This window comes from Ascaphus truei, chromosome 6 (assembly GCF_040206685.1).
Source record: "Ascaphus truei isolate aAscTru1 chromosome 6, aAscTru1.hap1, whole genome shotgun sequence".
Lineage (NCBI taxonomy): Eukaryota > Metazoa > Chordata > Amphibia > Anura > Ascaphidae > Ascaphus > Ascaphus truei.
In genome coordinates, this window is record NC_134488.1 from 93,730,034 (window position 1) to 93,757,896 (window position 27,863).

A 27,863-nucleotide genomic window follows, 5' to 3' on the forward strand; every position below is an offset into this window, starting at 1 on the left:
CTGGCTAACAGTGCTAGATAGCTGCTAGGGACACACGGGTCTCAAGGGCAACCTGAGGGCTTAACCTTTATCATGAAGCCTGGTTACCCTTGCCCGTCACAGAGACACGCCTGCATTAATTTGAAAGCCGATTGATATGTTTTCCTCCACCTCACAATGAATGTTTGGGATCTTTAGCAGGGACTCGTTTAATCCAATGAGCACCTTGTGGCTTTACATTTAAATGAGTACATCTCAATTCAACTGAGGCATGGTCCGACCAGGTCATATCATGTATTTTGATGTACTATCAATTTGAGAGTATGATTGGTGGGGAAAGTGAAATCTTTTGTTAAAGGGTTCAGGTCTCTCCAAGCATCTGTTAATTGGAGTAACTTTAAACCAGCAGTTAGGGCCTTGATGTCTTCATTTCTACAGTTCGTGGGGGCTTTAGATCGGTCTAGGGTTGAGATAAGAGCTAGGTTGAAATCTTCTCCTAAAAAAGAGAAGAAGCGGAAAGCGCACTGAGATACAGTATATGAAATTGTATTAAAAATTATGCATGACAGGACTACACATTACAAAACAAATTGCAAAACAACATTGCAATGATACAATAATAAAACTTACAACTGGTTTAAAAATGGTGCGAGTAGTGACCCGTCGACTCCATCAGTTGTGTGCGTTCCTTTCTTCTACTGATCCACCTCTCCACCAATAGCAACTCACGGAGCAACCCTTCGTGACTCTACACGTTTCGCACTTCATGTGCTTCGTCAGACTGCACAGGATATTAAAAAAATGTGCCAAAAATGTTGTGCTGCATTCATTTGGGGCATAAACATTTACTATAGTGAGGTCCTGCCCATAGAGAGTCCCCACTACTATCAAGAGCCTTCCTTCTTCATCTGTTTGCACTTGGCTGGGAACAAAAGGTACTTGATTACTCAGTAGAATTGCAAGCCCTCACTTTTTGACTTGAGCAGAAATGTGGAAACACTGCCGATATTGTTTGTCAAAGAATTTCGGTATTATGTATCTTTGAAAGTGTCTCTTGTAACAAGACGATGTCTCCTTTCATCCTTTTGTAATCAGAGAATGCCACTCGCCTTTTACACAGGGTGTTGAAACCTATGAGATTATGAGAGATTACTTTAAGGCACATTTGCAAAGTAGAGAATTAGTAAATGTAGAGAAGTTACAATTCCTATTGGTAGACTGGGGCGTTCTGGGTCCAGTGCTCAACTGCCCTTGATAAAGGTGGCTAACAAAGAGAGGGGACCAAGGGACAAGTTACATAGCACTAACTAGTAGGCACGTGCCTACCTGGGGGGGAGCACATCGCAGCTGCCCAAGATCTACAGCCCAGAGTCGATTCGCATCTCGGGGCTACATCTAAATTCTGTACACATACTATAAATCAAACTATTAAACATTTAAAAAATGGCATATACGGAGAATTTATTTTCTTCTATAAGAGGAGGAGCGCTGAATATGTCCAGTGGTATATAAAATATAAGAAAAGAGCAAAAATAGTGCAGATAATATATACTAGTAATGAATCAGTCTTTAGGCTCTAATAAGGTTGCTGTAACGGATCGGGGGACTCGCTCTTCCCAGAGTGTCCCCGTCACCTTGGTCCCTCCGGCTAACCCTTTCCTTGCCATCGCGGCCCCTGCCCCGCTCCCTTGCGGCACGCTCAGTGCACTCCCGTTTACGGTCCGCGCGGTTCTCCCGCTGTGCCCGCGCGTTCCTGGTCTCCCGTCTGGGTACTCGCGCCCCTCGGCATACCTCCGTCCCCTCACCTACTTCCTACAATCCTTCCCCCTCTCTTACCCTTCAGCCGAGCACCTCCTCCGCGATGCTTCCCCCACGCTCTGGCACTCATGTATTGCGCGCACGTGACCGCGTTACAGAGGGCGCGCGCACCCGCTCTATTTACCAATCCTCCCCTGATACTGGTTCCGCCCCTCGGAGCTTACAGGCCATTACCCAAGACTACCTCCCTGTCTCCTCCCCTACTCTCACACACCTATCCCTGCAAGCTCCCAGACAAACCCCTGCTCCACCCCTTCCTGCTATTTGTCCTCCCTCCTTTATAACCCCAGTCTGTCCTCTACTTCCTCCATCTGCATAGCTTTCCTGTAGCTCCTGTGTGTGCAGTGTCTATGCCTAGCTCCCTTGTCTATTTGAGCCCTGGTTCCTGTCCCTGCCCTTGTTTGGATTCCCTTGGTTTGAACTTGAACTCTGCTTTGGACTTTGACTACGCTGCCTTCTCCTGCCCTTGAACCTTGGCTTTCGGACATCACTACGCTGCTCTCTCCTATCCCTGGACTCTGGCTCTTGGACAACTACCTTCCGACCTCTGGCGCCCCGGACTCAGCAAGTATAACGTTAACCCTTACTCACCAGGCCCGGCAACACAATTACCACACTCTGGGCACGCCCTCACTACTGTGGGTGCTTGTTATACCCTTACCCACCTCAGTACTGGGGACTGGCCAGGTCTGCGGGCATACAGGCATTACAGTTGCTCTCACAAAACTTCCTGATGTTAAAGATATGTGGATCTATATCAGGAAGTTTTGTGAGTGCAACCTTATTAGAGCCTAAAGACTGATTCATTACTAGTATATACTATCTGCACTATATTTGCTCTTTTCTTATATTTTATATACCACTGGACATATTCAGCGCTCCTCCTCTTATAGAAGAAAAGACATTGATACCATTGGGACACAGAACAGTCCCATCTGAGCGTGTTGAGCAGCTTTACTTCACTTTGTATACATTTTTATTATTATTCTTCACTATGGGTTGGTGAAGGATATTGGTTTATTGCACATTTGAAGTTTATTCACTTTGTATTTTATTTTATTAGAAATACATTGATATTCACTATCACTTCTGCAGCGCCCACTCCCCCTTCCTTGCCTTGTTTTTTTTCTCCATTCTTGCAACAGGATTCACCTAACCAAGCCTATGGGAAACCTGAGGGGTGTGGGCTCCAACATTGACAAGTGTCGGGGTGTCAGCTAAAGCCATTATCCATGACATTGTGTTCCTCTCCACATCCGGTGCTCAAACTGGGTGAAGGTCAATTTTTTTTTGCTTAGTTTCTTTCTTTATGCCTTTCCCTTGTGTATCCTCTCTTTGGAGTAGCAAGGAACCATAACCTGCAGGGAGGGCGTACCCCTTCTTGCAGACAATTATGTCTTCTCTAGATCCCTACCTGCAGTTGCTTAGGCACAAGGGCCCGAGTGATTGCTGCCCTTTTAGGGAGTTTGTAAGTAATTAAGGTATCCCTTTTTTCTTTTAGATTATTTTATTATTCTACCGTGGCTATTTTTGCTTTGTAATAAAGGAGTCTTTCATGTTATACAAGTGTGCTTGCTTTATGGCATGTGTGTTTGGATGGCAATTAGAACTATATCCTCCCACCGTTAATCACTGATACAGGCCTTCCCCCGCACACAATATCCCACTAAAATGTATCTGGCCCTTCCCCTGTAACCCTGTCCTCTCCCATGGGGGGGGGGGGAGGGCGCTGGATTATCTCACCCCCTGAGTGATCAATAGGACCTCTACACACCCTCCTGGAGTCTCAAGCTCTATATCATTCAAGGGGAGGGGAAGGCCCCATAGCATGACCATGCCTGCCACTCCTGCCCAAGACGTCTCAATCTGCCCCTGGGGAGGCTGAGAGCTACTACCTGGTGTGGGCCGTGGGTTGGGTGGGCCTGCCTCAGTGGTGGCAGTGAGTGGCCTCCAGAAGAGAGCAGTGCTTTTGAACCATGGGAGGAGTGTCTGTGGAAGTCTCAGATAAGAGGTAGGGCCCAGGAAAAAAGGTTTTTACTGTCCCGATTTAAGGTAGACTTGAGGAAGCCTTATCTGTGCTGCTGCATTCACTTTCCATCAACCATCCTGGGATTGCGGCTCCATCACTGGGGGCTTCTCGTTGACTTTGGGCATGTACATGATAGGCAAAGCCCCTCCAAACTCCTGGTGTCCCACGTGATAGAAGAATGCAGGACCCTCCACTGGATTTTTCAGGGAGAATGTGGTACTGTCGCTGATTTCCAGCGGCCTAAAGGGAAAGGCCCACCATTAGCAGATCCCATGTTCCCACAGTACCGCTGTAGTTCGTTTCAGATTGCGTCATATGGTGAGTGCTAAGGGGGATAAGTCTTGGAAGACTTGAAGAGGGATATTTTCAAAGGAGAGCTCTCCTGTTCCTCTTTCTACTGAGTAGTAGAAGTAGAAGTAGTGGAAACGTATTACCATAACTCTGGGGCTATCTCCCGGTAGAGGCTTTAGTCTCAGCACTCTATGGCAGTGGTCCAGCAAAAGGGAGTCTTCAGGTTAGTCTGGCAGCATGGTTTTAAGCCATCTATACAAAAATTCTTCAAACTCCACCATTGATTCAGGGATCCCCGGTAGTCTAAGATTATTCCCCATGTCTCGCCTCCAGCGAGGTCAGGTCCTGCTTGATTTGCTACAAAGCTCTTGTCATGGTAGACCAGATCTTTTAACACATTTATATTTAAGGGATTAATCACAAGGCAAAACAAGTAAGTGAAATAAATTGAAGTTTATCGGAAACACACAGAAATACAAAATACAGAGAATATACACACTTACTGGGGTCTGGGGGTTGAGATCTAGCCCTTTCCTAGTTTCAGGGCTCCTGCTTCAGCAAATGTCTTCTCCGGTTGGTTCCAGTCTGCTGGATAAGCCTCTCCATGCTTCTCTATGTGAATAGCTCTCTCACTCAGAATCACCTTTGAGAGGCCCACCAGCAGCTGCTTGTCTCTTCAAATCTCCAACAGAAAAGAGGGTTATCTGCTACACTGCTCTCCCTTATATAGGGCTTGATGCCTATAAAATACACTGAGGGGGCTGGCAGCCAATTAGAGCATGGATTGTGGTTGTGCATTCAATGATACGAGGGGGGGAATTCAAAACTTGCCAATGGAAATCGTACTTATGAGTTTGACATCCAGCCACCGGTTTCCTGGCCACCCACATACTCCCTGGGTTCCTGGCTCCCCCTGGTCTACGTGAAACAAAGGCTTTTTACTCCAAATATCCTGTTCACAGTCCTTTCACCTCACCATGTGCAACAAACCTGCATTTCTTTTGCTATGCTAATCTACCACTGGCTGCCTTTTGTCACCAAACTGTTTTTTCCTCACAGGAGAAACACACAAGTCATTGTAGGTTTAAAACACAGCAACACTGAAACTTGATCCCTAGAGCTAGCACTCTACAATTTGGACCTAAACGTGGGGTTTTTGAACTGGGCTCTAAACCTGTTCTAGGACACCAGCCTCTACACCCAATACAATAACATTTGATCCCTAGAACTGACACGCTAAAACTGGGATCTGCGAGTGGGGGTTCTAAAACCTGCGTTGCATACAAGCCTCCTAGACCCAGTTCTAATACCATGCTGGCAGGCACTACAGGTTAACCCTGTTTGCCCCCAAATATCCTCCTTTTTTCTCATGTTCCTGAAGTCTCTGCCCTGCAGCTATTTCTCGTAAGGGGCCACCCATACAAGGCAACCCATTTATATGCTTGCACAGGCAGCTACGGGACCAGGAGTCAAAGGGAATACAGCAAAGAATGCATTAAACTGGCCTACTGGGCTTACATAGTTAACCCCACACACACGGTTCCTAGCTTATAACCCTTTGGGGGACAGTATAAGGGGAACAGAAATACAGGGCAACATGGTAAAGTACAGTTTTAGACCCAAGAGCTGACACTCTCAGCCCTTGCCATACGGTTTCAGTGACAGCTAGCCGTGCTCCACCTTTATTAATGAATGCCGGCTACCCCCTACCGTCACAGCTCTTGATAGCTCAGATTGGAGCAGTGTTTTTAAGCTCCCATAGAGATTTTTTATGTCTTGTTTTGTGGAGTGCTGGCCTAGAGTTTCCTCCTCTGACCGAGTCGGGGCCTGTACTTGGTGGAGGCTGTGCGGCCAGTGAATGGTGGGATCCGTCCTGTTGTATAAAATAGTTTCCTAGATCATTTTTATTTTTTTGTTATGGGGCTTTTCTCTACAGTTTCAGTAGGTGAATCCCATTTTCTGTCGCGAACAATTATTTCAAAGAAGTAGTTATATCTTACATTAACTCCAGAATACCACGGAGTTTGGGCACAAAGCTGTCATTCACCCAGACACCGCGCATGTGCCTCCTCTCCTGTTTAGATTTTATGGTGAGTACATCTAAATTGCAGAGAAGAAAAGAATGCACAAAAGCGCACAAGGGACGGAATTAGTATTAATTTATTAAAACAAACAGATAAACAGCTGAGGGGATCCAACCCCTCCTCAGCTCAATGAATTAACTGCCCAGAAATGTAAACCATATATATGGTCTCTAAACATAGAAAACTCTAACACAGTAAAACATACACAACATAAGAAAAAAACACAATCAATGTAAAAATAATAAACAGAGAAAGTACTAACAGCCCAAGGGAGTTAAGGTAAAAACCGCCATAGAGAGCTATAATACTGCTGACAGGGGGAAACGAACACTCACACTGAGGCAGAGAAGGGGGACCTCTGATAACCGTACAGGATCCGGATCACGGCATCAAAGGAAGATGGAAACAACCGCCTCTGGAGCCTCAGGCAAGCTCCGTTTCAGCTTCTCAGCAAACACGCGCAGGATGACCTGTCGTGACCTCTACGCGTTTCGCACCACGTGCTTCGTCAGGAGGTCACGTACAGCGTCATCTGCGCGTATTTGTAGGAAGAAGGGAATCAGTTAGGACGCCAGACCCAATGCCCTTAGAATGCCAGTAGTGTGTTTAAAGTGATGCTACCTCTTTCCCTTGCAATGTCACGTGTTACAGCGGTCACGTGTTGCAGGCTTAACAGACACAGATACGAATCCAAACCTGCACCACTTACACAAACATGAACATAACATAACTTGAGATCATCAACTTATATACACTGAATTAGAGCAAAAACAAATATATATTTTACATATTAATTACACATAATGAGACTATAATTCATCTTTAAAATACCCAGTTGAAAATAAATACATATAGTGCTTTAATAAAAACATATAATGTTAATACATATACCATAAAAATGAGAGACAAATATAGTAATAAATAATAAATGAAAATAAAGATAAAATTAGACAGACATTGAGCCAAATATATTATCTCGAAAATGGAGTGAGCTCAATAAGTTCATTAAAACCAATCGGATGTCTAGTTTGCATTTCATATATCCAATACTGTTCACGTTTTAATAAATGATTATCTCTATTGCCTTGTCTGCTGTTCATTTGGATATGTTCAAGCCCTTTAAATGTGATGCAGGTGGGGTCATTGTTGTGGATCTCTTTAAAGTGTTTTAATAGTGGTGTAAGCGGCATACCTTTAGCAGTAATTTTTGGTATGTTTTTTACGTTTCTCAAATGTTCTAACATACGCATTTTTTGTGGCCTTTTTGTCTTACCTATGTACTGTAAATTACAGTTACACTGTAAGACATAAACCACATGCGTAGTCTGACAATTAATGAAACTTTTGGTGTTATAACTCCGCTTAGTGGCACAAGACGTGACTGTAGTTCCTTTACAAATATGTTTGCACGCCTTGCACCTCCCACATTTATATGTGCCTTTAATGCCCAAGCGATCTTTGATGTCACCAGATGCGATGGCTTTTCTGGTGATTTGGCTTGGGGCCAACATGTTTTTTATATTTGGCGCACGTTTAAACACTATCCCAGGTTGTGAATTTAACTGAGGGCCCAATACAGGGTCCATTTTCAGTATTCCCCAGTGTTTTTTTAAGATTTTCCTGACCCCATTATGCATATCACTGAACTGAGTTATAAAAGCAGGGATTTTTGTATTTTTACCTTTGTCCCTCTTATTTTTATTATATTTCATCAGTGATTTCCTTTCTATTTTTTCCAGTTTCTTTATTGAGGAATCTATCAGTTCCTCATTATAATTCTTATCGAGAAATCTTGTTTTGAGGAACTTAGATTGTATATCAAATTCCTCAACCTTAGAATCATTTCTCTTTAGTCTTAGAAACTGGTTAAAGGGAATATTTTGAACCCATCTTTTGTCATGACAGCTAAGAGGGTCAAGATAAGAATTGACGTTAGTAGCTTTAAAGTGTGTTTTGGTCTGAACTGTATTGGATTCAATATATATTTCCAAATCGAGGAAATTAATGCTAACTGAACTGTTAACACCACTAAATTTTAGATTAAATTGATTTGCATTTAGTTGATCAACAAATCCAAGATAGGATTCCTCAGTTCCCTCCCACACAATGATGATGTCATCGATATATCTCCTCCACAGCCTAAGCTGTGGAGGAGAACATCGAAATACCTCAAGCGACTCCCACAGTCCCATATATAGGTTAGCGAACGATGGGGCAAACGTAGTCCCCATCGCCGTCCCCAATATTTGTAAAAAATAATGGGAATCAAACATAAAATAATTGTGACCCAAAATAAATTCAATTGATGTGAGAATAAAATCAATTTGGGTTATAGGTAATAATTGTGGGTTCATAAGAAAATACCTTGTTGCCTCTATGCCTTTTTGGTGGGGGATGCTCGTGTATAGTGCTTGCACATCTAAAGTGGCTAATCTACAACTATCATTCCAAACAAAATTATCCAAAACCTGTAAAACCATAGTGGTGTCTTTAAGGTGAGACGGAAGTGATGTGACAAGTGATTGTAGGTAAAAATCAATATATGTAGACAAATTAGAAGTGATAGAATCGATTCCTGAAATAATAGGGCGTCCAGGTGGGGAAGTGAGGGATTTGTGAATCTTGGGGATGTAATAAAAAATAGGGACTGTGGGTGTCTCAATGAGTATATATTCATATTCTGGCTTAGACAAAATCCCAATTGCAAGAGCCTCAGTCAAATGTTTTTTAATGAGTCCCAAGTATTCTCGAGTTGGATCTCTCTCCAAAGAAACATAAGTGGTTTTGTCCTCCAAAATGCGATAAGCCTCTTTAAAATAGTCCTCTTTATCCAAGAGGACTATTCCACCCCCTTTGTCAGCTGACCTCAAGACAATATCTGGGTTGGCTTTCAAGGTGTTTATACTTTTACGTTCCTCCCAGGTAAGGTTGGAATGATGTTAAGAGGATCTTTTTTTACACATTTCTTTAAAGTCCCTCTCCACCATTTTACCAAATAGGTCAATATTATGTCCTCTAGAAGCATATGGGTAGAAGACTGAATTGGGCTTAAATCCTGAGTGAAGGTAACTACCAAAATTGACAAAATCTGGGTCACTTTCTCTTAAAAGGGCTTCAAGGTCCTCAATTAATGCTGTATCTTCAATATCATGCTCTATAGGTTTTTTAATTTGAGTGTTAGCTAGTTTGTCACCAGAGCTACTAAAATGATGCAGTAATTTCATTTTCCTCAAATATTTTTGAAGGTCAATGTATAGATCAAACTCTTTCGCAGCCCTTGTAGGTGCAAAGGTGAGCCCCTTCTTTAGCACATTAAAGAGATGGTGATCTATAGTGAGCGAAGATAAATTAAATATCCCGTTAGAGATTAATGTTAATGACTCAGGGATCCCCTCTTTGTGGGCGGGCTTTTTCCCTCCTCTCTTACCTCGTCTGAGTATCCCCTTTTGCGATTCACTTTTGTCAGGGGATTTGAGGGAGGGTTGTCTAGATCCCAGCTCGGTCTTTTGAGCTTGTTTTTTGTTGTTTTCTGAAAAAAACAGTCATTATTATCATCATTTTCACTGACACTTCCTTTACCTCTTAGTTTTGAGAATTTGTTAGAAACCGGGATATCAAATTCTATACGTTTGTCTTCCTTAGGAGTATATTGTTCTCTCCTTGGATGTTTATATTTATGTTTGATATCATTTGGTTTCCCATTTTTGCCCACTGTAGACCAATTATCACTATGGCTTCTTTCTCTATATTTGTATTGTTGATAAGGCCTTTCCTTAGAGTGATCTTTCTTATTCTCATAGTGTGGTCTCTTTGAATTTTTATTCACTTTGCTGGCTTTCTCATTTTTCTGAGGATTTTTTAGAGATTTATTGATTTTTGGAATGACACCGGACAGATTTTGATCCTTTTTCATTGGTTCTATTTTAGATGGATTTGTGCTTACTGACTTTTGTGGAGTCTGATCATGTAAGGTTATATCCTTATTAGCACTTCTGACTGTTTTGTCTTTCCAATCTTTTTGCCTGTTCTCTAAATAATCAATTTTATCTCTTAGGAATTTTTTATTTTTCCTCAACATGATCCCTTTCTCATGTTTTTTCAGTTTCCCCACCATATCTTCTACCAATTTTGGCAGCCCCTCTAGTGTTGGCAAACTGATAATGTCCGTCTTAACCTTATCAATTTTGACGGACAATTCTTGTAGTTCCTTTTTCCTCTCTCCCATAAGGAGTTTGACGAGGTTAGTGGAACTTATCTCAAGAATTTCTTCCCAAATCTAAATTGCATGCTACAAGCTAAATATTAATAGTTTGATATACAGTAGGCTGTTTATATTTGCTCATACAGGCATTAAATAGACACAGGGCCTTATTCAGAGAGGGTTGATAAAAAAAATCGCCAGGGAATTTAAAATGACTGTTTTTTGGGCGTTGCTATCACGGTATTCAGAAAGGCTCGAATACCTGTGATAGCAGAATGCCCAAACCTGGCGAGTTGCTGCCAGCGAGAGCATTGAGCCTCTGAAAAGGCCTAAACCAGCGATTCATTTCTGCTGCAGAGAGAGCTGCTCTGAGAGAGCCACCTCTCCCAGCTGAAATGTCGCCTGAAAATTATTTATTTAAATATACATTTCTTTAATAGTGTAGAGGTGCAGGGGGTCTCCAGAGCTGAACCACGTTGGTTTTATGTCTGGGGACCCCCTGCTTCCCGAGATACAGGCCTCTTTATGGGGTGCCGGTATCTCCTATGCAAGGAAATGTTCCGGTCACGTGACGCGGGACATTTCAATGCAGAGGGATACCGGCCCCCCATAAAGGTGCCTGTATCTCGGGAAGCAGGGGGTCCCCGGACATAAAACCAACGTGGTTCAGCTCCGGAGACCCCCTGCACCTCTACACTATTAAAGAAATGTATATTAATAAATATTTAAAAAAACATCAATACACGCCCCCCCCTCCGCCCAAACCCATACAGTACAGTAATGGGCAAAATAACTATTATCCAGATATGGATAATAGATTATTTGCCCATTATTAAACACTGCATTAGCATACATAAATAAAGTAAATAAATAAAGTTATACTTACCACAACAGCAGGTCCCTCTGCCCTCCGTTGCCAGAAAGCATATATACAAAATAAATACATTCTAATGGCCCCTAACCCCTTAATCACCTTAGCGGTTACTAACTGCTATAGTCATTAAGGGGTTAACCCACCCTGACCCGATACCAACCCGTGAGGCCTAAGCACCCACCCTGACTGACTATACCCACCCTATACCCATTGAGTAGTTGTCACGCTGCGCTCACCACAAACAGGACGGAAGACCGCGGGGCTGAGGTGGGGATGAATAGGCATCGACCCACAACCACACAGTCCTGTCCGGAATGCGTAGTCCAAGTCGTACCGCGTCGTAGGGTTGGAGAGGTCAGGGTAGTCAGGGTACTTGCCGTATTCCAGGGCTGGAGAGTCCGGGTAGGTAGAGTTTCGTAGCCAAGGTCCAGGGTAATAGAAGGTAGAATAGTCGAGGAACAAAGCCGGGGTCAAAGCGCTGGAGAGTGTAGAAATCCAAGGAACAGGCAGGGTCAAACAGGATAGATAAAGTTCAAGACAAAACTAGACAGCAGCGGTGAGCACAATGCATAAACAGGAGTTTATGCTCAGCAATGAAAGACAGACAGAAGCAGGTATATATGTGGGAAGGATCCAATTACCTTGCAGGGGTGTGCTCTGGTCCACCAATGGTGTCGGTGAGACACTAATCCAAAACAGCCTGGAATCAGCTTTTCTTAATGATAGGTCTGGTTGCCGAGCAACCCGCGCGCGTGCGCGATGCGCGTCGCGACGTGATGATGTCATGCGGCCTATTCTCCAAGTCTCCGCCTGTGGGCGGCTCCAGCAGCTCCTTCAAGTTCTCCTGCCTCCCGGTTGCCGAGCAACCCGCGCGCGTGCGCGATGCGCGTCGCGGAGCGCCGACATCACGCTGCTGTGCCTGCACTGCCCTGGCAGTGCATGGGTGCATGACTCTGCCCCGTGGTGCATCCCCGGGTCGGTCTCCGTGCGGAGTAGAGGTAAGTGTGACAGTATCCCCCCCTTAAGGGGAGACCTCCGGGCGACCCAGAGATGGTTTCTCAGGATGCCTACGGTGGAAGGCATAGATGAGGCGGTTGGCATGTACCTGATGATGAGGGATCCACTCTCTCTCCTCTGGGCCATAGCCTCTCCAGTGTACAAGATATTGCAATCCTCCTCTGGATATTCTGGAGTTGAGAATGGTCTGAACCTCGTATTCTTGTTGGCCATCTACCAGTATGGTTTGCGGAGGTTTAGGTTGTCCTTTGGAGGATGAGTCTTGTAGACAAGGTTTGAGAAGGGATGAGTGAAATACAGAAGGAATCCTCATATTCCTAGGCAGTTCAAGCCGATAGGCTACTGGGTTGATCCTTTTGGTGATGTGGAAAGGGCCGATAAAACGTGGTGCCAGTTTGGGTGAGGCTACCTTTAGCCGAATGTTTTTTGTAGATAACCAAACCCTTTGTCCTACAGAGTATCCTGGGATCTCTCTTCGGTGATGATCCGCTTGTCTCTTGTGAAATATACCAGCGTGCTGTAGGTTCCGATGGATCTTCTGCCATAGGTCTTGTAAGTGGCGAATCCTGTCCTCTGCGGCCGGGACTCCAGACTTGGAGATGAGGGAAGGAAGTGCAGACGGATGGAAGCCATAGTTGACCATAAATGGTGACTGTTGGGATGATTCGTTCCGAAGATTATTATGGGAGAATTCTGCCCACGGGAGAAGTTCCGCCCAGTCGTCCTGAGTGTCAGCAATAAAGCACCTCAAAAACTGTTCCAGAGACTGATTGGTGCGTTCCGTCTGTCCATTGGTCTGGGGGTGATAGCCTGACGAAAAGTGTAGTGTGACGTCCAGACTTTTACATAACACCCTCCAGAACCGGGAGATGAACTGGGATCCTCTATCGTACACTATGACCCGAGGGGTCCCATGTAACCTGAAGATCTCCCTGATGAAAACTTCGGACAACATTGGTGCAGTGGGTAGACCCTTCATAGGGATGAAGTGTGCCTGTTTGGAAAATCTGTCCACCACCACAAGTATGGTGTCCATGCCTCTAGATTTAGGCAACTCAACGATGAAGTCCATCGATATATGTGTCCATGGACGTTCTGGGATGGGTAATGGTTGAAGGAGACCCGCAGGTCTGTTGTGTGGCGTCTTGCTTCGAGCACAAGTAGCGCAAGTAGCTACAAAAGCTTGTATGTCTCTCCGCATGTAGGGCCACCAGAATGTGCGTTCGATGAACTCAGTAGTTCTTTTGGTACCAGGATGGCCTGCAGTCTTGGATGAATGTCCCCACTCCATGACTCTCCTCTGGAATTTACGGGGAGTGAACAACCGATCCTCCGGAACGTTGAGTCCTGCCGGGATGTTGTTCTGAGCCTTGGTAATGTCCGTTAAGGCACTAAAAGTATTTGCAGCCAAAATACAAGTGGAAGGGAGAATGGTCTCCTGTTGTTCCACCTTGTTATCCTCTACCAGGAACTGTCGTGATAAGGCGTTGGCTTTAAGGTTCTTAGACCCAGGGATGTAGGAAATGAGGAAGTTAAAGCGAGTAAAGAATAAGGACCATCTTGCCTGGCGAGATCCTAGTCGCCGTGCTCCCTCAATGTACAGTAGATTCTTATGGTCAGTAAGTATTGTGACCGGCGTCTCTGTGCCTTCCAGTAAGTGCCTCCACTCTTCTAAGGCCAGTTTGATAGCGAGGAGCTCCCGGTTACCTACATTTTAATTCCTTTGGGCGGAGTAAATGTTTTTAGAAAAATACGCACAAGGATAAAGTGGGGCTTGAGGATTCTTTCTCTGGGAAAGTATAGCACCTGCTCCTACATCGGAGGCGTTGACCTCCAAAAAAAAGGTAACGAAGGATCTGGATGAGTTAAGATGGGTGCTGAGGCGAATGCCGTCTTTATCCTCTCGAAAGCCTGAAGAGCTTTCTCAGTCCACTTCATAGGATCAGCTCCCTTCTGCGTGAGTGCCGTGATGGGTGCTACTACCGATGAGAATCCCTGAATGAATCTCCGGTAATAGTTGGCGAAGCCGAGGAACCTTTGGATGGCCTTGAGGGAGAGGGGACAGGGCCATTCGAGTACCGCCTTGACCTTGGTAGGGTCCATAGCAAGGCCGGTGTCCGATATGATGTAGCCGAGAAAGGAGGTGGATCTTTGATGGAAATGGCATTTCTCGAGCTTAGCATACAAGTGGTTCTCTCTTAAGCGCTGCAAGACTTGTTTGACATGCATAGTATGTTCAGGCATAGATCTGGAAAATATTAGTATATCGTCCAGGTATACTATAACATGATGGTCCAGAAGGTCTCTGAAAATGTCGTTGACAAAGTCTTGGAAGACAGCAGGAGCATTACACAATCCAAATGGCATGACCAGGTACTCGTAATGCCCGTCGCGAGTATTGCATGCTGTCTTCCATTTGTCTCCTTGTCTGATTCTAACCAGATTATAGGCGCCTCTGAGGTCCAGCTTGGTGAAGATCCTGGCTCCTTGGAGTTTGTCGAATAATTCGGCTATCAACAGAAGGGGGTAGCGGTTCTTTATGGTGAGTTTGTTGAGACCGTGATAGTCAATGCAGGGTCTGAGGGTTCCGTCCTTCTTTTTGACGAAAAAAAATCCTGCCCCAGCAGGTGATGAAGATTTCTTAATGAACCCCCTCTGGAGATTCTCCTGAATATATGTTCTCATCGCCTGGGTCTCAGGAATAGATAGTGGGTATGACCCTCCTCTGGGGGGAATGGCCCCGGGTAGAAGATCGATAGGACAGTCGTACTTCCGATGTGGCGGGAGTACTTCTGCTTGGCGTTTGTCAAAGACATCGCGAAAATCCTCGTATATTCCCGGCAGCTGTACCCTGTCAGGATCCGTGACCTCCAGTCCTGCCACTGCCTTAGGAGCAGACATGCAATGCTCCAAGCAAAAAGAACTCCAACGAAGTGGCGTGGCCTCTGTCCAGTCAATGACTGGATTGTGGATCCGGAACCACGGAAGTCCCAGAATGATGTTCGAGGAGGGGATGTGAATGACATCAAATGTTATGGTCTCGGAGTGGAAGTCGCTAGTCATCCTAAGGGGCGTAGTTTGTAAGGAAATGATCACGGGCTCAAGGGTCGTCCGTCAATGGCTTCAAGACCTACCGGTCGATCTTTGGGTACCAACGGTATTTTATTCTTGATAGCGAACTCTTGGTCCACAAAGTTTCCCCCTGACCCCGAATCCAGAAAGGCCCGTGTCTGTACTGTGAAGGTCTCACCAGATATGGAGATAGGTAGATAAATCCTCGTAGAGGGTTGAGGAGGGGGAAAAGTTGCAGTACCCAGCGTGATCCTCCTTATACTCACTGGGCTTTGGCGTTTCCCGGCTTCAGCGGACAGTTGAATACCAGGTGGCTGTTATTGCCGCAGTAGAGGCACAGTCCTGCTCGTCTTCTCCGTTGCCTCTCGATAGGCGAAAGACTAGTCCCTCCCAGCTGCATGGGTTCATCTAGGACGGGAGTTGTGGAGAGTAGAGGACCTATGGTGGAAAAGGAAGACGATTGTATACCTCGGGGGTGTTTGTTTTTTTCCATCCTTCTCTCTTGGAGGCGCTGATCCATCCGGATGCACAGGTTTATCAGATCCTCAAGTCCAGCGGGACGATCCAGAGCTGCTAGTTCGTCCTTCAACCATTCGGACAGACCCTGCCAGAAGACTGCAGATAGAGCCACATCATTCCAGCCGGTCTCGGAAGCCACCGTCCGGAAGTCCAGGGCATAACGAGCCACAGTACGGTCTCCCTGAGAAATATTAAGCAGAGTAGATGCAGCCGTAACCTTACGCCCTGGGGTGTCAAACACCCTTCTGAATTCGGTGATGAAGAGAGTGAGGTCAGAGGTCAAATCTGGGCGTTGCTCCCAGATAGGAGATGCCCAGGCTAGAGCGGCGTCAGTCAGCAAGGAGAGTATGTATGCGACCTTTATTCGTGAAGACGGGAATTGAGAGGGCAGTAGCTCAAACTGTATGAAGCACTGGTTCAGGAACCCCCGACAACCGTTGGGATCCCCTTCATATCGGTTGGGCGCAGGTAGTCGTGGCTCAGAGGTAGGTGTGATGGGAGCAGGAGTGGCTGCGAGTGGGGCGGTGTTGGTGGTAGATACTGTTAGACGTCTAACTTGTTCCGTCAGGGTATCAACGTCTTGTTTAAGTTGGGAAACTAGTTGTTCCTTCAGTGTAAATGATCCGGTAAGTTGCCGGAAGCATTCCTCATGGGTGTCTAGGCGTCGGGCTACCTCAGCGGCGTCCATGTTTGTTAGGCTGAGCATATTGTCACGCTGCGCTCACCACAAACAGGACGGAAGACCGCGGGGCTGAGGTGGGGATGAATAGGCACCGACCCACAACCACGCAGTCCTGTCCGGAATGCGTAGTCCAAGTCGTACCGCATCGTAGGGTTGGAGAGGTCAGGGTAGTTAGGGTACTTGCCGTATTCCAGGGTTGGAGAGTCCGGGTAGGTAGAGTTTCGTAGCCAAGGTCCAGGGTAATAGAAGGTAGAATAGTCGAGGAACGAAGCCGGAGTCAAAGCGCTGGAGAGTGTAGAAATCCAAGGAACAGGCAGAGTCAAACAGGACACATAAAGTTCAAGACAAAACTAGACAGCAGCGGTGAGCACAATGCATAAACAGGAGTTTATGCTCAGCAATGAAAGACAGACAGAAGCAGGTATATATGTGGGAAGGATCCAATTACCTTGAAGGGTTGTGCTCTGGTCCACCAATGGTGTCGGTGAGACACTAATCCAAAACAGCCTGGAATCAGGTTTTCTTAATGATAGGTTTGGTTGCCGAGCAACCCGCGCGCGTGCACGATGCGCATCGCGACGTGATGACGTCATGCGGCCTATTCTCCAAGTCTCCGCCTGTGGGCGGCTCCAGCAGCTCCTTCAAGTTCTCCTGCCTCCCGGTTGCCGCCGACATCACGCTGCTGTGCCTGCACTGCCCTGGCAGTGCGTGGGCGCATGACTCTGCCCCGTGGTGCATCCCCGGGTCGGTCTCCGTGCAGAGTATAGGTAAGTGTGACAGTAGTATAGTGGTACATCATACCCATATAATAATAATATGGGCATGATAAGCCTCTATAGCACTCAATGGGCACCCTAATGACAATAAATGAATACACAAGACACACAATAATAAAATGTAACTAAACTCCAAAAAATCACACGTCACTAAATACAAACAGTAGCCAGCTAATCCAATCAATAGCAACATCAACAATGAATTAATTAAACCATTAACCAATCTAAACAATTAATTCCGAAACCAACTCAAAATAAATAGTAACACTAATCAATGTAAACAATGAATTACTCCAACATTACTGAATTTAAACAGTTAAATAGAAAGAAAGAAATTCTAACAATCTCTGAAGTAACCATAAAACACATTAGCTATCATAATATAACATTAAATACAAACGAACACCAATCGCAAACCTTTAATTACATTAAGCATGAAAAAACAAACAATGACATCCACATAATACATGAAATGCCAAAAAGCAACACCAATACCAAGCGAGAAATGCCCCCCAAATATTGTCATAATAATGTATTAATCTGTACCCTAAAGAGGTACCGATTAATATATTATCAGTCAATGTGCCTCCGCCAAAAAAATCAAAAAAACACATCCAAAGATTAAACCTGTAAAAAGAGACATTTACAAACATTGAATATATTACTTACCATTAGAAGCGGTGGCCCTCCGACTCCCGGGGAAACAGGAAGCTCACGTACCTTGAAGCCCTCCAACAGCATCCGATGCCATCCGCCATGAAGATCCGGCTCAGGTACCCCAATCTTCTTTTTTCTTTCTTTAATCACCTTTTTCTATCTTCATCTGTCACCATTTCTTGTTCTTCTTTATCTTCTTTCTTCATCTGTCAATCCAAAATACCCCATGTTAAATCCCAGCCGATGCTGTCTCGTCGGCTTCTTGGGCTCAAATGAGGCGTCACGGCCTTAAATATGGCTTGTGACGTCACATTTACCCTCAAAATGGTTAACAGCCACCTGATTGGCTGTTAAAACCATGTGCAGACTTTAATATTTTTTTTTTTGCCGTGACGTCACTTAAAGGGAATGATGCCAGCCAATCAGAATGGCTGTGCTTCATTTGCCTTTAAGATGACGTCATGAAGCCGGCGTCAGATGGTATTTCAGCCAATCAGATCGTGGGAACAAATTCCACACTCTGATTGGCTGAACTACCTTGTGACACAGCGGCCATCTTGGATTTAGTGACGTCATGTTAAAGGGAAATAAGCACAGCCATTCTGATTGGCTGGCATCATTCCCTTCCTGTTTCCCCGGGAGTTGGAGGGCCACCGCTTCTAATGGTAAGTAATATATTCAATGTTTGTAAATGTCTCTTTTTACAGGTTTAATCTTTGGATGTGTTTTTTTATTTTTTGGGGGGAGGCACATTGACTGATAATATATTAATCGGTACCTCTTTAGGGTACAGATTAATACATTATTATGACAATATTTGGGGGGCATTTCTCGCTTGGTATTGGTGTTGCTTTTTGGCATTTCATGTATTATGTGGATGTCATTGTTTGTTTTTTCATGCTTAATGTAATTAAAGGTTTGCGATTGGTGTTTGTTTGTATTTAATGTTATATTATGTTAGCTAATGTGTTTTATGGTTACTTCAGAGATTGTTAGAATTTCTTTCTTTCTATTTAACTGTTTAAATTCATTAATGTTGGAGTAATTCATTGTTTACATTGGTTAGTGTTACTATTCATTTTGAGTTGTTTCGGAATTAATTGTTTAGATTGGTTAATGGTTTAATTAATTCATTGTTGATGTTGCTATTGATTGTATTGATTGGATTAGCTAGCTACTGTTTGTATTTAGTGACGTGTGATTTTTTGGAGTTTAGTTACATTTTATTATTGTGTGTCTTGTGTATTAATTTATTGTCATTAGGGTGCCCATTGAGTGCTATAGAGGCTTATCATGCCCATATTATTTTTATATGGGTATGATGAACCACTATACTACTCAATGGGTATAGGGTGGGTATAGTCTGTCAGGGTGGGTGTTTAGGCCTCACGGGTGGGTGAAGGGGGTATTAGCCCTAAGGATGGGTGTTTAGACTTTGCGGGTGGGTAGCGGTTGGGTTAACCCCTTTATTACCTTAGCAGTATTAACCGCTAAGGTAATGAAGGGGTTAACTGCCCCCACAACCCCCCCGCAATGCCTAAACAGCCACTAAGGGAGAAATTCCCCCTTCACCCACCCCCGCTAGCCACTGTATTGTATTGTATGTTTCTTACAGTAAGCTTGGCACGGGTGTTTAACCCCTTCATTGCCTTAGCGGTTAGCCGCTAAGGTAATGCAGTTGCTGTATATGCATGTTCCCTGCCTCGGATGCATGCCGGGGGTGTCCGGAGCTGCTATTAATGGCTATCAGCTCCAGAGACCCCCGGCATCAATCCGAGGCAGGAAAGGGGCCTGATTTTTTCTAAGTCCTGACACATCGCTGCTCATCGAGGCCTCTCCCCACCAATTGACCAAAAAATTTGTGGTGAATTGGATTTGGGGAGAAGATCGCCTTTTAGGGCTGCGATGGGCTGCGATATGCCGTGGCAGCTGACTCGCGGGTCTCTGAATCGCGCGAGTTTATCAACCATCCGAAAATGGTCGATAAGGGGCTGATCGCTGCTCAGTCGGCGAATTTCGGATAGCGATAAAATTTTGCGTCGATACAGGCAGTTATCGAGCACTTATCGAGGCTATCTGAATATGAGTAGCCATTTTGGTCGATAAGTGCTTGATAAGGACCTTATCGAGGCTTTCTGAATAAGGCCCACAGTGCCTTATTCCTTAAGCAGTCCAGTCAAAATACACTTTCCGATGCTAGAAGACACCTTATAGCTTACTAAAGTGTCTCATATAGGACATACTGACTACTTTTTTTCTTTTAGACTTTTTTACAGTAAAATCTAAATAACAGGTAAACATATTTATATAATTTAGTGCATGTGCATTTTAATCATTTATAGTGTGAGAAAAGCTTGTTCAAATTAATGTAATCTTGTGATATTTGTGAATACATACTTTTAATGCTGCTTCCCTACATATGTACTCTTGCATTGGTTAAGAACATGATGCTAGTTGTGGCCACCGACAGGGCAGGAGAGCCGAGACAAGTGTCCCAAGCCAAGTGGTGCCCGGCCGGCTGATCCCTGAAGTGGGTCCCCGGAAGTTAGGCGCAACTTCTGTGATTGGCCTCTTACACTGCTAGGCCCATGGTGTGCTACCCTCCACTCTCAGGTGGGACCCCCTCCCTCTCCCTACATCCAGCACATCAACCCAGGATGCAGGTCAAAACCACAGTCCTGGGCCCCAGAAAAGCTGTTGGTTCAAATTTCTACCTATTGTTTTTTTGTGGTTAGATAGAAATGGGGAGACTATCTGGATCTTATGGAAAATATATTTTATTAAATACCAGTGTATTCTTCCTATATGTTTAATGTAAGGTAATATATATCTAGTGAAAGATCTATCTAGTGAAAGATCTTCCTGTCTAATATTTCTGGAACAAGAAGAAATTGAACACAAAGTGATTTTCCGAATGCCCTAAATTTTCAATGGCGATAACACAAAGGATTTTTGTTTTTCTTAATATGGTTGGTCTACCGGTAAAATATTATGGTGTGTTATAAAGTAAAAATATCCTGAAGAGGAATTCTACTGCAAATGAATAATCAACCAGAGTAACCTATGGATATCAAATGCAATAAAAAAGGTCTGTGAACACAATTGTTACGTTCTGTTTTAAAAACAAGAAACGGGACTAATTAGAGGTGTTTACTGTATGTGACACATGGGATTAATTAATATGACTAGATTAACTTTGTTTATTCTTTTTAACAAGGATATGTTTTTATTGCTGTCTTTTGTTCCATAATTAATAGAGCCTGCTGGGATTTATTAAAGCATTGAAAAATTAACATTGTATTTCAAGAAGGGTAATTAGCGCACATAATATAGAGATAATGTTAGCAGCCAGTCTCTAAAAAAGAAGCACTCTAATGATGCACACCAAGGTTTATTTAAAACTTAACATTTATTATGTGTGCTATTAATACTTTAGAGCACATGTGAACAAATATTTTTTTTAGTTTTATTTAATTTTCCTTAAAACATTTGTGAGGAGATAAGTGAAGAAATGTAGTGCCTTTGGTGTGTCTGATATACCAAATTTTTTTTTACACATAACACCAAACTTAATCATGTCTGATATCATAAACTTGTCCAGAACTGGGTCTATGGCGCTGTTTTACTAGTAACCCACCAGCAAATGAATGAGATGTAATACCCACTATACCACTATGATGAGATCGAGATCTGATTATCTAAATATAAACGCTGTGACTAACACAGCACAGCTCTAACATCACTGTATAATTTTACTTCTTCTCTGGTCACTATGTCAGTATTGATAAAATAAACAAGGAGTTGGCTATCTAAATATAAATCTATATATAAACAGACAGAGCTCAGTGCACATCCAGTGAAATTCATACACGGTACAGTGCCTAAATATATATGTATCTATTAAATAAAATGGTCTTTTAGTTTAACATTTTTGGCCAAAATTGTTGTAAGCCCCTGAGCCACTGCACGGCAGACCACATTTCCTGGGGTCCCTAACACTAATATAAATTCTTAATAACCTGTGCAATACCAGGAAGAATGATTTATAATAAATCTGTCAATATTAGTTGCAAAGTTATAAGTCTGATTGAAGCTTTTAATAACCTGTACATATATATTTAGGCACTGTACTGTGTATGAGTTTCACTGGATGTGCACTGAGCTCTGTCTGTGTTTTATGTTCTGTCTCTGGTTTTAAATATATATTGCCATGCTCAGTAGCACTCCTCTGTGACACTCATATGCTTATATATATGTTGTGGTTATTGTGGGGGTTCAATATGAGCTTGTTAGGTGTCCAGTATGTTTTATCTACTATATATTTCTGAAAGCACTGTATGTCTGCGTCCCTAGCGGCAATCTCATTGGTCCCTTGGCCTGCCCGCCCCCGCACCTCTCATTGGCCTGAGGCAGAGTGACGGGCAAAACACACACACACACACACACACACACACACACACACACACACACACACACACACACACACACACCCCCCCCTCACACACACACACCCTCACACACACACACACACACCCTCACTCTCCCCCGTCAGTTGGACCGCAGCTCACCTTCCACACACACACACACCCCTCCTCCTCTCCCGGTGCCCCTCACTCTCTCCCCCCACCTCACCCAAATCCCCACGCTCCGCAACATCCCCAGCCGCACCATCACCCTCACTGTGCGCCGCGGCCCTCCTGCTCAGCAGCAAACTCCAGGCTCCTCCCCCCTCGCGGCGCGGCCCGGGCCTCCTGCTCTCCCCCTCACGTGCGCCGCTACCGGAGAGGGGAAGCGCGGGCCGGGCCTCCTGCTCTCCCCCTCACGTGCGCCGCTACCGGAGAGGGGAAGCGCGGGCCGGGCCTCCTGCTCTCCCCCTCACGTGCGCCGCTACCGAAGAGGGGAAGCGCGGCGCGGGACTCCCCCTCACGTGCGCCGCTACCGGAGAGGGGAAGCGCGGCGCGGGACTCCACCTCACGTGCGCCGCTACCGGAGAGGGGAAGCGTGGCGCGGGACTCCCCCTCACGTGCGTTGGCTCCCGGACGGAGGGGAAGCGCCGCGCGAGACTCCCCATCACGTGCGCCGGCTCCCGGACGGAGGGGACGCGCGGCGCGGGTCTCCTGCCACTCTTGCCCCCCCCCCCAGCTTCCCGAACTCACCTCCTGCCCCAGCCAGATGTCACGGGGTCAAGGTAAGTCACCCACCGTCTCCCACCCAGTCACTGTCACCCAGTCACCCACACACCCACCCAGTCACTTTCACCCAGTCACCCACCCAGTCACCCACCCACTCAGTCACCCACCCACCCACTCAGTCACCCACCCACCCACTCAGTCACCCACCCAGTCACTTTCACCCAGTCACCCACCCACTCAGTAACCCACCCACCCACTCACTTAGTCACCCAAAAACTCACTTAGTCACCCACCCAGTCAAGTCACCCACCCACCCAGTCAAGTCAAAGTCAAGTCACCCACCCAGTCAAGTCAAGTCACCCACCCAGTCACCCACCCACCCAGTCAAGTCAAAGTCAAGTCACCCACCCAGTCACCCACCCACCCAGTCAGTCAGTCACCCACCCAGTCACCCCCCCAGTCACCCACCCACACACCCACCCAGTCACTTTCACCCAGTCACCCACCCACCCAGTCACCCACCCACCCAGTCACTCAGTCACCCACCCAGTCACTCAGTCACCCACCCAGTCACTCAGTAACCCACCCAGTCACTCAGTCACCCACCCATTCAGTCACCCATTCAGTCAGTCACCCAGTCACCCACCCATTCAGTCACCCACCCAGTCAGTCACCCACTCACCCACCCAGTCAGTCACCCACTCACCCACCCAGTCAGTCACCCAGTCACCCACCCAGTCACCCACCCAGTCAGTCACCCACTCACCCACCCAGTCAGTCTCACACTCACCCACCCAGTCAGTCTCCCACTCACCCACCCAGTCAGTCTCCCACTCACCCACCCAGTCAGTCTCCCACTCACCCACCCAGTCAGTCTCCCACTCACCCACCCAGTCAGTCTCCCACTCACCCACCCAGTCAGTCTCCCACTCACCCACCCAGTCAGTCTCCCACTCACCCACCCAGTCACTCACCCACTCACCCACCCAGTCAGTCTCCCACCCAGTCAGTCTCCCACCCAGTCAGTCTCCCACCCAGTCAGTCTCCCACCCAGTCAGTCTCCCACCCAGTCAGTCTCCCACCCATTCAGTTTCCCACTCACCCACCCATTCCGTTTCCCACTCACCCACCCATTCCGTTTCCCACTCACCCACCCATTCCGTTTCCCACTCACCCACCCATTCCGTTTCCCACTCACCCACCCATTCCATTTCCCACTCACCCACCCATTCCGTTTCCCACTCACCCACCCATTCCGTTTCCCACTCACCCACCCATTCAGTTTCCCACCCACCCATTCAGTTTCCCACCCACCCATTCAGTTTCCCACCCACCCATTCAGTTTCCCACTCACCCACCCATTCAGTCTCCCACTCACCCACCCATTCAGTCTCACACTCACCCACCCAGTCTCACACTCACCCACCCAGTCTCACACTCACCCACCCAGTCTCACACTCACCCACCCATTCAGTCTCACACTCACCCACCCATTCAGTCTCACACTCACCCATTCAGTCTCACACTCACCCACCCATTCAGTCTCACACTCACCCACCCATTCAGTCTCACCCAAAACCACCCACCCAGTCTCACCCAAAACCACCCACCCAGTCACTGACCCCACCCACCCACTCACCGACCCCACCCACCCACTCACCGACCCCACCCACCCACTCACCGACCCCACCTACCCACTCACTGACCCACCCAGTCACCGACCCCAGTCACTGACCCACCCAGTCACCGACCCACCCACCGACCCAAAGTCATCCACCCACCGACCCAACTCACCCACCCACCGACCCAACTCACCCACCCAACCACCGACCCAAAGTCACCCACCGACCCAAAGTCAAACCGACCCAAAGTCACCCACCCACCCACCGACCCAAAGTCACCCACCCACCAACCCAAAGTCACCCACCCACCCACCGACCCAAAGTCACCCACCCACCGACCCAAAGTCACCCATCCACCCACCGACCCAAAGTCACCCACCCACCGACCCAAAGTCACACACCCACCGACCCAAAGTCACCCACCCACCGACCCAAAGTCAAACCGACCCAAAGTCACCCACCCAGTCACCGACCCAAAGTCACCCACTGAGTCAAGTGTCACCCACCCACCCACTCAGTCAAGTGTCACCCACCCACACACTCAGTCAACTCAGTCACCCACCTAGCTGTCAAGGGGGGGGGAAAGCCTAACCCTGTCGTACGCCCCCCCCAAAATTACATCCCGGGCAACGCTGGGTCTCTCAGCTAGTCTAAATATAAACGCTGTGACTGACACAGCACAGCTCTAACATCACTGTATACTTTTACTTCTAATCTAGTGCCTAAGATACAGCATAATTGGTATGTGGGAGTAATTCAATTACTGGTGGGTAGTAGCAATGCTAAAGAATAAGGCTTATTGGCATGTAGATAGATAAGGGGTATTATCATTAGAGTGTGTGAGTAGATGTCCTTGCATATGTGTGACACACTGTGTCCTATTGCAAAATTATACCATGCTTTTGTTACAAATACACCCTGCATTGGCTACAGTAAACAGACACAATGTTGCTATACACGTAATGCACTATTAAACCAATCTTAGGTAAACACTCTTACACATCATAGTGCCAATAGCACACCAAAACAGCCTTGCTTGCTAAATACTGTGTCCTATTACACTATCATACCATGCCTCTGAGCCAGAGATATAAGCTGAAATAACAGACTTATGCACAGTAACCTACAATGGCTATAATAGCTGGCACAATTGATACAATCAACAGAGGACACGGGTGCCCAATGACACATCAAATTGACAAAACATATATGGTAATGAGTATAAAGTTTAAATACTTGAATAATAATAGTAACGTTGGTATGCAGGCTTACGACGCTTTGGCCAAAGGGTTTAACTAAAAAAACAAGTAATTACTATTATTATTCAAGTATTTAAACTTCCCCTCATACAGAGGTAACAGGAAGGGTTCACAGTTCACAGTTTTAGTGTTAGGACCTGCATTTTTGGTTTACCTTGACGTTGGTATGCAGGCTTACGACGCTTTCTTCTGTTGTACGTATACATTTGCCACGCTCAGTAGCAACCCTTCCTGTTACCTCTGTATGAGGTGAAGGAACTGCAGTGACTCCTGTCCATTTCAGTAAGTTGCCAGAACCTGCCAAGTTAAAAAGGTGGGGAGGGGCGAGCTCTGGGGGGAGGTGCCACCAAACCTCCATAGACTGTTACCAGTCAGAAATTGATTAACACACATTCCCAGATAGCTCAAACTCCTACATCCACCACATCATGAATATATATTTATGCCAAAATGGGTGCTACTGAGTGTGGCAAATGTATACGTACAACAGAAGACACGGGTGCCCAATGCTACATCAAATTGACAAAACATATATGTAATGAGTATAAAGTTTAAATACTTGAATAATAATAGTAATTACTTGTTTTTTTAGTTAAACCCTTTGGCCAAAGCATCGTAAGCCTGCATACCAATGTCAAGGTAAACCAAAAATGCAGGTCCTAACACTAAAACTGTGAACCCTTCCTGTTACCTCTGTATGAGGGGAAGGAACTGCAGTGAGTCCTGTCCATTTCAGCAAGTTGCCAGAACCTCCAAAGTTAAAAAGGTGGGGAGGGGCGAGCTCTGGGGGGAGGTGCCACCTAACCTCCATAGACTGTTACCAGTCAGAAATTGATTAACACACATTCCCAGCTAGCTCAAACTCCTACATCCACCACATCATGAATATATATTTATGCCAAAATGAGTGCTACTGAGCGTGGCAAATGTATACGTACAACAGAAGACAGGGGTGCCCCAATGCTACATCATCAAATTGACAAAACATATATGGTAATGAGTATAAAGTATAAATACTTGAATAATAATAGTAACGTTGGTATGCAGGCTTACGACACTTTGGCCAAAGGGTTTAACTAAAAAACCAAGTAATTACTATTATTATTCAAGTATTTAAACTTTATACTCATTACCATATACAGTATGTTTTGTCAATTTGATGTACAATTGATACAAGCAAGCAATGCACTGCGTCAAATCAAATGTAAATCTTGCACACAGCGGTGCTAGTAAAACGCTGATACAACCTTGCTGGAACACACGGCATACAGCTTACAGATCCTCCTCCTGAATTGATGTGATTACGTCATACGCCCAACCGTTTCCCTCCCACCTGGAGCTTCGTCAGGGGCTCAGAGGCATGGTATGATAGTGTAATACAGGCATGTCAAACTCGCAGCCCACACTGAGTATCAGTGCGGCCCACCCATTGTGTCCCGGTTACGGCGGTGAAGAGGATGCGGCAGCTGGTAAGTATTCTGTGTGAGTGAATGCTGCCAGATGATTGGATGAAGGGCCGCATGGGTTTGAATGAAGGAGGCGGGGCTTGGAATGCCGGCCGGGATGCAGGGGATTGGTCGCAGGCAGGTCAGAGGAAGCCGGGGGCGGGGCTTCCGCTTTGTGCAGAGCACACGGTGAGTGTGTCTCTGCCTTCTCCGCTCCTCTACCTGCTGCGCAATGTCCTCCCGCCGGGCAGGCAGCCACAGGGACCCGAGGTAGAGGCGCTCACCCCCACTTGCCGCTGACCCCCCTTGCTGCTGACCCCCTTGCCGCTGACCCCCCTTGCCGCCAACCCCCCTTGCTGCTAACCCCCTTTTGGCGCTGACCCTCCTTGCTGCTGACCCCCCTAGC

The 27,863-nt window shown here is 46.0% G+C and overlaps 1 long non-coding RNA gene across 1 annotated transcript; it reads right to left on the reverse strand.

Annotated features, from left to right (window-relative positions):
- Positions 1–320: 320 nt before the first annotated feature.
- LOC142497413 (uncharacterized) lies at positions 321–27,438 on the reverse strand. Its single transcript, XR_012802249.1, has 5 exons — positions 27,260–27,438; positions 9,629–9,730; positions 4,621–6,217; positions 610–1,110; positions 321–475 (listed from the first exon to the last, which is right to left on the reverse strand). It is a non-coding gene; the product is annotated as an uncharacterized LOC142497413 (long non-coding RNA).
- Between the last annotated feature and the right edge of the window lie 425 nt (positions 27,439–27,863).